The sequence below is a fragment of the Silene latifolia genome, chromosome Y (genome assembly GCF_048544455.1).
Source record: "Silene latifolia isolate original U9 population chromosome Y, ASM4854445v1, whole genome shotgun sequence".
Lineage (NCBI taxonomy): Eukaryota > Viridiplantae > Streptophyta > Magnoliopsida > Caryophyllales > Caryophyllaceae > Silene > Silene latifolia.
This window is the reverse complement of record NC_133538.1, coordinates 411821958-411833490: the sequence shown is the minus strand read 5'-3', so window position 1 is coordinate 411833490 and position 11533 is coordinate 411821958. Positions and strand designations below refer to the sequence as shown.

At 35.8% G+C, this 11533-nt stretch overlaps 1 long non-coding RNA gene across 8 annotated transcripts; it reads right to left on the bottom strand.

Moving 5' to 3' along the window:
• Positions 1–4129: 4129 nt before the first annotated feature.
• On the bottom strand, positions 4130–11271 carry LOC141633091 (uncharacterized). 8 transcript variants are annotated; one of them, XR_012537897.1, is made up of 7 exons: positions 11153–11271; positions 9161–10898; positions 7412–7803; positions 6484–6707; positions 5907–6167; positions 5507–5677; positions 4130–4754 (listed from the first exon to the last, which is right to left on the bottom strand). It is a non-coding gene; the product is annotated as an uncharacterized LOC141633091 (long non-coding RNA). The 8 variants fall into 8 exon arrangements; XR_012537901.1 differs by lacking the exon at positions 4130–4754 and having other exon boundaries at positions 5191–5677; positions 7412–7498; positions 7606–7803; XR_012537896.1 differs by lacking the exon at positions 4130–4754 and having other exon boundaries at positions 5191–5677; positions 9161–9230; positions 9341–10898.
• Positions 11272–11533: the final 262 nt, after the last annotated feature.

Here is an 11533-nt window from a genome sequence, read left to right as displayed (position 1 = left end):
CTTGTGCTAGGATTTAGGGGGTCCGCGGTTGTATGATGGTATTGTGCTAGGTTATTAGGTTTAGCGATTTACTCCGTCTGAATTGTTAACCGTGGCATCTGATAGCGGTTTAATTGATTAAGTGCACATAATTAATTGACCATCTTGTTAAACCTTGACCTGGATCGAGAGATTGGAAAAGGCGAAGACTTGCTATGAACAATAGGGCACTCTAATTAGGGCGAGAGCTACATTAGAATTCTTTTGCAAACAGTGGACCGAGAGGACCTATTCAATACCCTTCAGACCATTTATTGCTGACCGTTGACCTTACCTTAGATCGTTGTAGACCGCGGTGAACCGACCATCCCAGCCGTTTCTCTCTTATTTGAATTCGTTTATAATTTACTTTCTTTTGTTTGCTACCTTAGTTAATAGACAAAATCCAACTCAAAATTCCCAGTTTTGTGACTCAGACATACTTGAATTGACATTTAGATCTGCAAATAGCCTCCCTGTGGATACGATCCCGACTTCCCTAGCTATATTAGTTAGAGACCAGTTGGTTATTTTTGGTAGGTATACGATTAGCCTGTCAATTACATGTTCGAAAATCAAAAAACAAAAATACTGTTTGCTAGAACTAAACAACTGAAATAATAAAGGTAAGCCTGATGACAGTGGAAGCTAGACTCGAGTGATGACTCCCCATCTCATCCCCATAGCTAATAATCATCATTACCTGTGACAATCTCCTCACCATCCCCGAATGGATCACCACAGATTTTTTAAAACAACAGCGGGGTCATTTACTGTATAATCAAAATAAGATAAGTACAGAAGGCAAACTACTGATCATCATCCATCTCCAACTCCCGATCTCACATAGTAACTGAGTACACACTATAGTGTGTAGCCCTGCCATATTACCCATCGCAACAGATAATCCTCACCGCCAGTGAGGGACCGCAACCAATCCTCACCTAAGCCCCGCTCATCAACGAGTAATAACCATGTTCATTAATGTGCACATTCCCTTCTGTGGCGGGTTCCACAGAGGGCGAAACTGGGGCGTGAAGCCACTCCCGCAGGACTCCACTCAGCCGAGGACATACCTCGCGAACATCATCAACAACCATCACAACAACCACACCAACTCCAACACACCAACAATGATCAGCAGAAAATCAATCGTACAACAAAACAAACATAATCTTATAACAATTAAACAGTAAACCGAGTAGGAAAACCCTACCTTTCCGCAATCCAAGCACACACAAGCAATCAGAAGTAATACTCCATGACACCGTCACCTACACACAATGATAACATACCATCACTATAAACCCTTCCCCCAAATTAACTCAAAACAATAATTAGGGCTAAACCCTAAAAGACAACCTATTAGTTGATTACAAAGAACTAGCGACTTACCAATGAAATCGAGACAAGAGACGGAAGTGTAGACTTGCGATCGATTAATTAGCCTTGAGAGTGAGTATGGTGATTAGAGAGATATGAGTGTCGTTGAGTTTTTGGTAAAATGATTTAGAAACCGTAAAAGCGTAATTTATAATAACCCCTAATCACCTTAACCAAACCGCGGAATTAAACACGTCAGACCGGATACTCGGTCGAGTATAAAGTATACTCGGCCGAGTATCCTCTACTCGGTCGAGTATTCCCATACTCGGCCGACTATTCCTGGGCAGTAAACTGTCCAAAAACACACGACACACTTATTCGGCCGAGCAAGCCATATTCGGTCGAGTAACCCACTTAGAAAACTGTAGTATTACATCAATTTCGTTTCGTTTCCTATTAATGGTCTAGATTCTGCTCCCGAACGATCTAAAAGTTCATTATTTGATGAGTTGTTGATGAATAACAATTTAATATTGTTGTATACTTGTATTATAGGAACAATCCGTCTAAAGTGAGAATTTGTGTTATACAATCCGTCTAATTGTAGACGGATACTATCCGTCTAAAGCTGTAGACGGATAGTGTCACTCTCACAAAATGAGAATGGATAGTGCAAGTGGGTGGGAAATAGATATCCCCACTTGCCCTCCTACTTGCATTTTGTGAAATGGCCACTATCCGCCTACAGCTTTAGAAAGATAGTGTCCGTCTACAATGAGACGAATTATAACACAAATTCTCACTCTAGACGGACACTATCCGTCTGCAGCTTTAGACGGATAGTGTCCATCTAAAGTGAGAATTTGTGTTATAGGAAATGGAGAAGATTCATAATTAAAAGGAAAAATTCAATATTACACCCTTTTATCTACGAGTACAATTTTTTCTAACTTATTACCTTTGAAAATAAAATTTCAATCAAAAATTACTACCAAGACCTAACTCAAGTCATAATTAAACCAATTTTCTGGCCAAACTCAAATTTGTTCTATTTTCTCTTCCCAGTTTGCCCCTGTACTTATTACTCTATTATTACTCTAAACATTTCCCTCCTTTCTCTCTACCTTCACTCTTCTCTCTCTCTTTCTCTTCTCCGTCTCCCTCTCATTTCTCGCCCCCTTTCTTTAATGTGACATACACATGAAATCTGTCAGGTGCTAATTCATATTCAAGTTCCCAATGTAGTTGTGATAGTCCAAGGATGTGTTACTATGGTCGTTTAGCTGCTAATGTCACTTCTTGGACAAAAGACAATAGATAATCCTTTATTACATGTCAAAATTATAGTGCAGGTTAGGAAAGTGTAAATGTTCAACACTAATCAACAGAGCATTTTTGCCCCGAAATTATTCAATTAAAGTGAAATAAACAATGAAAATAAATAAATTAGGGTGAGTTGAAGAAAAGATAAACCACTAACTAAGCATTTAAAAGAACCAAATTCAAAGAATCGCAACTCAACAACATCATAAATCAAAAACCCCTAAATTAACTTAAATTAGGGTTTAATTAAACTAAGGATTGAAGTTGATTAATGAAAATCAAAACAGAATAAACAATTTTACTTTCAGAAGAAAGAAGAATGAATTACCTAACAATGATCAAAGGTGGAGTTGAAATCACTGAATCACTAGTAATTGAAGGTAAATTATGATAAGATATGTGTTATAAATAAGGGTACTTTAGTCCATTTCTTCTAATTTTGACCTGAGCTAGGTCTTTGTAGTAATTTTTTATATCAAAACTCTCTTATAAAGGAGTAATTTTGAAATTTTATTTTAAAAGTTACTCCCTCCTACGGAGTATTCACTAAGTTCTTCAACATTACTTTTTGGGTAGAATTTAGTGGTATGGTGATATGTGGATGTAAATGAAAGTAAGGGAGAGAATGTGGAGTTATAATTTATGATAACCACAAATAATATACTAATAAGGAATGTGGAAGATCTTTGTGAATTTGCCGTTTTAGGAATTGTGGAAGATTTAGAGAATAGAAGGGAGTAGTAAATTTGAAAAAGTTGTACATAAAAGGATGTGATATTCAATTTTTCCTAAATAAAAGCCAATACAGTATTATGCTTTAAAAACTAAAAAGTAGTCAAAATTTATAATGGATGATATGGATATGCAAGGCAAGGGGGAGTGAAAATGGCGAGTATGAAAATGAAGGTCTGTTGTACAACATCAACAACCATGAATATGAATATACTCCCTTTATTTTCTAATTTTCATCCCATTTGCTTTATTATTGTCTCCAAAAAGCCACTTTAATCGTATTTTTCGATGTCTATATGTTAGTTTTTTTTCTTGAAATTTTTTTTCGTGAAAGATGTCTTGATATTTATTGTAAATGTTTTAGTTTTATAAATAAATAGTTTTCAAAAACTTTGACTTTCAAAAAGCAAATGGGTAAAAATAGGAAAATGGAGGGAGTATCTCCTAATTTCGCTCTTGTAGTTGTAGTTGTACAACCCAAATCGATTACTCGTGTTTCTCTTCCTCTTATACAATCACCAAACTAGATTTAAAATCCGTGCTTCATTTTGTGGGTATTTCCTTATTATTCCCTTTTCATTTCACTAGTTGTTGTATCGCATGCACCGCGTGCGATACCCCAAGATATAGAAACCGATATAATTGATTTCAGATTTGAGAACTTAAATAGTGAATAATGATTTAAATTAACAAAAGTACGAATAATTAAGATACCATTAATCCATAATTCTTACAAAGTTATAAAGAGGGTTTTCATAAAATTAACCACAATTCACATAATCCAGTTTACGTAGTTATAAAAGAGGCAAGTTCTAGATATCGGTGATTACACGATAAGTAGCCCGAGTTAATTAAATTTCAAACGTGGTGTGATTACATGGCCTTAGTTGGCATGTTTCCTTCCAAGCTCAGACACGTCTTTAGATTATAGTCACACAATATTGCATCAGACTCGATTTTCTTAGGATCATAGTTTTCATCATTAACTTCAATGTCGTAGATGGTTTAAATATTGTATAGCCTTCTCAACCAAGCTAGGCTTTGCTTTGCCAAGATAAAATTTGGACCTATATCCCCAACCATATAGGTAGAACTTTGGAGACTCTTGTGGTGTTGAATAGACATACATGCCGTGAAAGCTGTTGGGGTGTGTTCGACACTTCCGATAGAACTACACTTAAAGGGCAGTGCACCAGCAATCGCCTCTAATGTTTGTTAAAAGTCCAGAGGAAAATAGTGTCGGTAACTGATTTTAGGAACATCAAATTCTTCTACTAAGGGTATTTTTGAGAGGCCCTGCCGATCCAACTCTGTCCGCTTTAGACGCCATATGTTTAGGGTTCAAATTTCAGATCCTATTCAACAAAAGATATATCAGAAGCATACGATGTGTAACTACTCATATAATGTGTAACTACTGTTATGCTAGACTGCTGGCATATGGTAACTGGATAATGAGAAACTTCAAAATTAGAATATTAACTGACCAAATCTAAAGATTCAAACTTGATTAAAAAAACACCAATTCCTACTCCCAATTAAGTTACATAATCCATTATCCATAAATGCAAAAAACTCAATGAATAGTAACTTTATCAGCAGTCGAAATCATCGGATCTTCAAAAACCTTGAACTTTAGAAAAACCAGTGGTTGAAGAGGGGCAAAGGCGGCTGCCCCCTAAATAGGCAATCGGGATATTAAATATAAAGCGACATTACTACTACACAATTCTGAAAATGACAATAACCCAGAAGAACATTTTTCCTTCAAAAAATTATCTCAAAATTGACTAAACATAATCGGAACAATTTAAATAAATGTACAACCTCCGTCCCAATCATTTATTTACCTTTAATTAAAACATCCCTCACAAAGAATAAAATAAAAAATGTAAAATACAATAAAACTACAAAAACCGTCTAAATTTTGAGGTGTCAAAAAGTCATCTTCACTGATGTTATCCCTATTACTCATCTATCTCATCTCTTTCCCGTTAAAAATACTGACAGGTCTGACACAATCACACAATACAAGGGGAACCTTTTATGCTTACTACCAAATCTTAGGAGGCCTGAAAGTTCTATCAAGTGTAGGTAGTCTAGGTACCTCATTAACTTAGGCAGCCTTTGTGACCTTGTAAGACAATAAAGCAGGTGTTAAGCAACCAAACATGGACCATGGACCCAGCAGCTCCAAATGACATCAAGCGCAAATCAGAGCAAGATGTGGACCACATATTTTCTCACACATTCTATTCTTTCCTTCGGATACTATCAGCTGAGCTCCCATATTCAGTTGAAACATGCATCACAAAGTAGAGTAAAACTTAGTTAACAATTCATAATTTTCTGCCAACTCAAATTCTGAAAATGCTACAAAAAAAAATGCAATTGAGTATCGTCTATAATAATGAAGATCAACCCAAATATCGTCTGCAAAAATATGAATTACTTTCTCCGTTTTTCATTATTAAAGTCAACGGAAACAACTGAAAGCAAAGACATACCTTGAATTTAGACCTTATCCCTAGATCTTGTCAGGAGCCCATGGCGAAACCATAAACCCGGTCACCAAACAACTGTATGGTCTGCCAATAAATAGAAAGCATACTATGGTATTTGGATATATCTGCTTTATCTATGTATGTTTCCGTCCCGGGAACCGACGCCGTTATCTCACGCCGCTGCCACGAGATCCTTTATTCTTCGGGAATCCACTCTATTGACTGCGGTGATCGGTACCACTGTGTTTACCGGAGGGTTTTGTTCTGATTTAAAATTAGAAACCATGTCATTAGCGTTCAGTTAGTTAAACTACACTCAAATTGAAGTCTGTCATTATGATTTATGATTGCATCCAAATGTAGTTGTACTAAGGAAATTATATTTTTGGCTAACCAAAATTAGAAACCATGCACCTATGTTGTTGTTTGCTTACACCTACATATTTATGGATAATCAAATCTAAACCCAATTTGATTCCAGAAATTTATCCAAACTCGGGTAAGAAATACTTTAAACCAGAAGTTAAAGTAAATCAATAGACAGAAATCGAATGTAAACCATTGGAAATTATATAAATACCTGATTATGTTTCCCCCTTTTGTACCGAAAGATCCATCTAAATTGTTCTCGTTGTTGAAGGTGAAAGCCAGCAAAGAACTCTTCCATCTCCGAAGTTGTTGGATTTGCGCTTTGCACACAACAGGCACATCACGCCTGAGCATGTACGCAGTGTAGTTGAGCCGGGAGTTGCAATGGCTTCCGAGTCTCTAATCAAGCTGCAAGGCATGATTTCTCGAGTTCCCCTGCAATTAAATACGAGAAATTAGTTCATACTGATGCATATCCAAATACACTTGTTAACAATGGCGTTAGTTTACAACCAAACGGTATAATCCAAAGAACATCACGACTTCAATGAAAAACATCAAAAGGCCACGTACATCAGAATCCCTGACGACTAACTCTGAAAATACGAATTTGGTCACCAACTTTAATATTCAATTTCAAAGCAAAAAGAAATGGCATAGAGAATTATTACCTTTTCTTTTTTTATGAATATGGACATATGGTAACCAAGAGCAAACTACAAGAGGGCTTATTTATCACATGTTCTTTTTAAAAAATTTAAAGGTTCAGGCTGCGTACATCCGAATCCTTCTCGTCTAACTCAGGAAATACGATTTTTTTACCAACTTTAAAATGCATTTCAAAACCAAAAACAAATGGCATAGATCTTTATATCTTTTTTGTTTCTTTATTACTATTTCAATCGTAATCATCAGATGTTCTTTTACAAATACCTTAAATTGTCTTATTCTGATGATTGAATTCTGGTTAGATTTTATGGATTATGAACAACCTTTTCTTTGAAATTTTCTTCTAGGCATATTTATTAAGGCTTAAATTAAAATTAATTTCGTTCAGGCCTATTTCTTCTTCAAAAAAAAAAAAAACCTCGATATAATCAACGATCTTTTCACATTATACAGACAATATAAAATGATACCAGAGTACTGCAATCGATCCGCCTGCGATTTCAAGCTTGCTTATAAAAACCTCGTAGAAAGCTAGGATTAATGTTAACCGATTGCTCCTGAGGATTAAACAAAGACAATTCAGAGAATTGCTGAAATCATTATTCAAGTGTGCAGACCATGCTTTTGAACTTCCCACATAACAGTATTAATGTTTGTTGCGTACGATGCTCAGTGATGTACTCCACACATTACACAACATCAGCTTCTATTGTGCCTCAGGCTACCCCGGAAAAAAGATACAGCATACTACGGAAATTCATTATACATGCATTGGTTCAATTGAATTTTGTAAAACCGTGCGAAAACCCCCCCTGCTTTTCTACTTGCCATGTTTGAACATCAAATTCTCCTTAATTTGAACCTGCCATGTTTGAACATCAGTAAATTGACAAGCAAAAATAATTCTGCAACTCAAAAAGTGCATCTTTTGAAACCTAAAACAAGCCAAACAAATTTATGCTAGAAGGAGTAGCTATCAAATTAAACAAAGACTGTAATTTCAAGACAAAACTTCTCAATAATAATCCAACTCAATTTAAAACATAAAAAACCCAATTCATCTACTCCAGTTCGCTTAAATATAAATGACTATCTACAATATAATAAGAACAAGAACAATTACATGATTGAAATTTCATTTGTTGGATGTGTAAAATACTAAAGCCCTATAGACCTACACTACTCCAATCACCTTAAAATAACAAGTAACTCGTCAAGACGTCACACATGTGTACACAACTACAATATGAGATAACATAATGATTACGAAAATCAATAGAGATTGAACAATTCCGTGTAGCACTTCCAATTCATTTCCTTGTTTCCCCATTGAGGCAGTATGTCGTCACCTAGCCATTACAAAAGGAATTTTCTCCAACGATAATAAAAAAATGTCAGTCATCTTCCTCCCTCCCTCCCTCGTTATCTCCTTCTCCCTCTGCTTCTTCTTTTGATCTGATAATCCATACTAAAAACTTAAAATGGAGAAAGTGATTTACACACCTTTGGCTACAATCCCGAAGACTAAAAAAAGTAAAACATGTCCCATGGTGAGCATAAATTAGAATGAAATAATAGAACTAAACAGAAGCACCCAGAACGCGAAATAATAACAATTGGCGAAAACGGAGAACGTAAATAGACCTAACCGGGCTTACTTTTATGGAGTTATCCATAGACAAACTCATCAGAACAGGCACATCCAAACCAGAGGAAATAATTCGTACTATCATATATTCTCACTAATTTTCATTTACATACTTTTATAAAGAGTTTTCCATGATAATTTGGGCCGGCCTGGTTTAAGATGTTAGAGCATGGGTACTAATATAATACCAGACTTCAACACCATTTTATTATACCACCCTCTGTTTTACCTTCCACTCATTACTCTCCTTGTTACTCCAACTACATTAACCACTGCTACCAACCATCCTAAATATCATGGACATTTAAGAGAAACACTTAGCTACGTAAGCGTTAATTCTGCTAAAAAACCCTATGCCCAATACTGGAAGAGTCACCGATGTGCGTTTCTATTTGTGGTTTTCCCTCTCCTATAACCAGAATCCTAATTCGGATCGCAAGTTAAAAAGGCATATAGTTTGGCAAGAACTTTATGAAGTTTATCAAAGTCAACGAATCAACTTATAATAAATCAATTGCAGGAGAACTGGAGTTGTAAAACAAACAATTAAGAAACTTATATCAACTTTTACCTTCTTGTATGCCTTCTTCGTGGCTCCTTCAATCACATTGTGGCAGTGATTTTGCTCAAAGTCGTCTCATCTTCATAATTGACATTTAAAAAATCAATACGATTGTCGAGAAAGTACGGAGTATACAACCAGAAATATATTAAAGATAGCAAACCATAGTTTCTAAAATAAGGACATTACAAAGGCAGTATGTCAATCCTCTACTTGTTTAGCTCACTTGCCGTCATCCTTATCAAAAATAGCATTTTCCCTATAATTCTAGAATATAAAGTGTGCTTGCAAAATTTGAACAACTTAGAATTACTTCTTTCTTTAGATTGCTTCCTTAAATCCCCATATGCTCACTTAAATCACCCTTAGGGTTGTTCACGCTTGTTTGCATTGCAAGGGAACCAGAATCATTATCTGACACAGTTATCCAACTTTTTAGCGTTGAGGACTATCAACCAATGTCCTGGACATTGGTAAATAGTAAAAAAAGCAAATGATATGCATTACAAGTATTTACCATATCTGGCTATATGGAAAATAGATATGGTAAATAGTAAGAAAGCAACTGATTTAAGCAACTGACAAAATCAGTTGGTAGGACACCCTATAGACTTATGATTTGTATTTCATAGGCTGATATAGACTTATGATTTTGCCTAAAAATTTAATCGTTGATATGGCTCATTTAAAAAAATTACTTTAAATATATCAGTATATCACCATACATCACTTGGAAAGTAACGTATGCACCACCAGACACATAAAAAGGGCACCAAACTAAGTCGATCAAAAGGGGGTTTGAGTTACTAATAACTCTGTAAGAGGGTGAACAATCTTCCTTGATAATAACAGTTTGTGACTTAATATACTGGACATAGGTCGATATCAACCTAATTTATCATTTTTCTTTTGTCAACTAAAAAATAACCTAACAAATGGTTATTTGGTCTTAAAATCAGGGAAATAATTTGAACAGTGTACAACCCTTGTTCATGTGGCGCATACACCATCTTGATGTTCTGCAAAGCTTGACTAAACAATTTTCAAATCAAGAACTTGCTAATAGGAAAAAGAAGAGATTGTTAATTGTTGAAAGGGTTATCATTACTGTTAACCTTTGAGAGGATTATGAGTTGACACAACACGTTGAGTTCTATGATTAACAACAATTCATATTACGAGTCTTACCAAGCCAAACCTGTAGAGGCCAATTTTGTAGTTTACGGGATACACCTAACAAAATCGACTTAACCCAAACTTGGCCTGCCTCACCCATTTGATGGTCAAATTAGGATTAGAGGAAAAACTCTTAAATCATACAACTGTGATTTCACCATGAAAATCAATGAGGCAATAACCTTTATCTTAAATACAACATCTAATCAAATCAAATGACGACAATATAAATGGGATGAAGAGAGTACTAAATGAAAGTATCCATGAAACAAAGAGAATGGCAAAAGGGAGAGTACCTTCAATGTAATTTAGTTAGCAAAACTTGGTAGTTTACAGTTACGACATTTATAATATAGAAATTTGGTAGTCAAAAATAGACAAATGAAAAGGAGTCAGCAATGGCGGTAGTTTACCAGTAACGCCCACCCCAAAGAGAGAACCTAATTCACTATCATTGGACTTCCGAACGCCCCGGTTTTCGACGCCTTCACCTTCGATAACATAAGCATATTCAACATCAACCTCCGCTTCAACTTACTCCTCCTTGCTTGTACTAAACTTACGACCCCACCTGCAAACAAAACCTCCCAAAATCCATCGAATTAATCAAATTAGGACGCAAAAAAATCCTAAAAACAGAGAATAATGAGCTGAGAGACAAACCCCTGGGAAAATCGATATCTTTGTCGAATTAAATGGGGGTTCGATTGATTTACGTGAGATCGAGCAAATTAGGGTTTGCGAAATTACTTGTTTGTATGCTCACAATAACATACCCATAATGAATTGAGTCTACTCCAAAGAATTATTTAACGCAAAACAAACCTGGGAGTGATCGCGATGAATCGCCATTGTTGATTAAAGAGGAAAGGCGGAGGTGTGCGTTTGGTTTAGGAAAGATAAAAGGAAGGGGATGGGGACAGACCGACAGACTACACATAGAATCTAACATAATAATGTGAGGAGAAGGCCCAACGCCTAAAGGAAGTCCAATAAAAGGCCCAAGAGCTCTACACCAAACGCAGCCAAGGAAGTCGTTTTGAGCTGAAACGATGTGCACAATTACTGTTCATTTGAACAGTGTACACCCTTGTTCCTTTTATGGTAAGGTGTAAAGATTTTATGGTAAGGTGTAAAGATTCGAGTATTACAACGCACTATCATTTTTTTTATAAAATGTTTGTGTTGTTGGTGATGCCCGGGCCG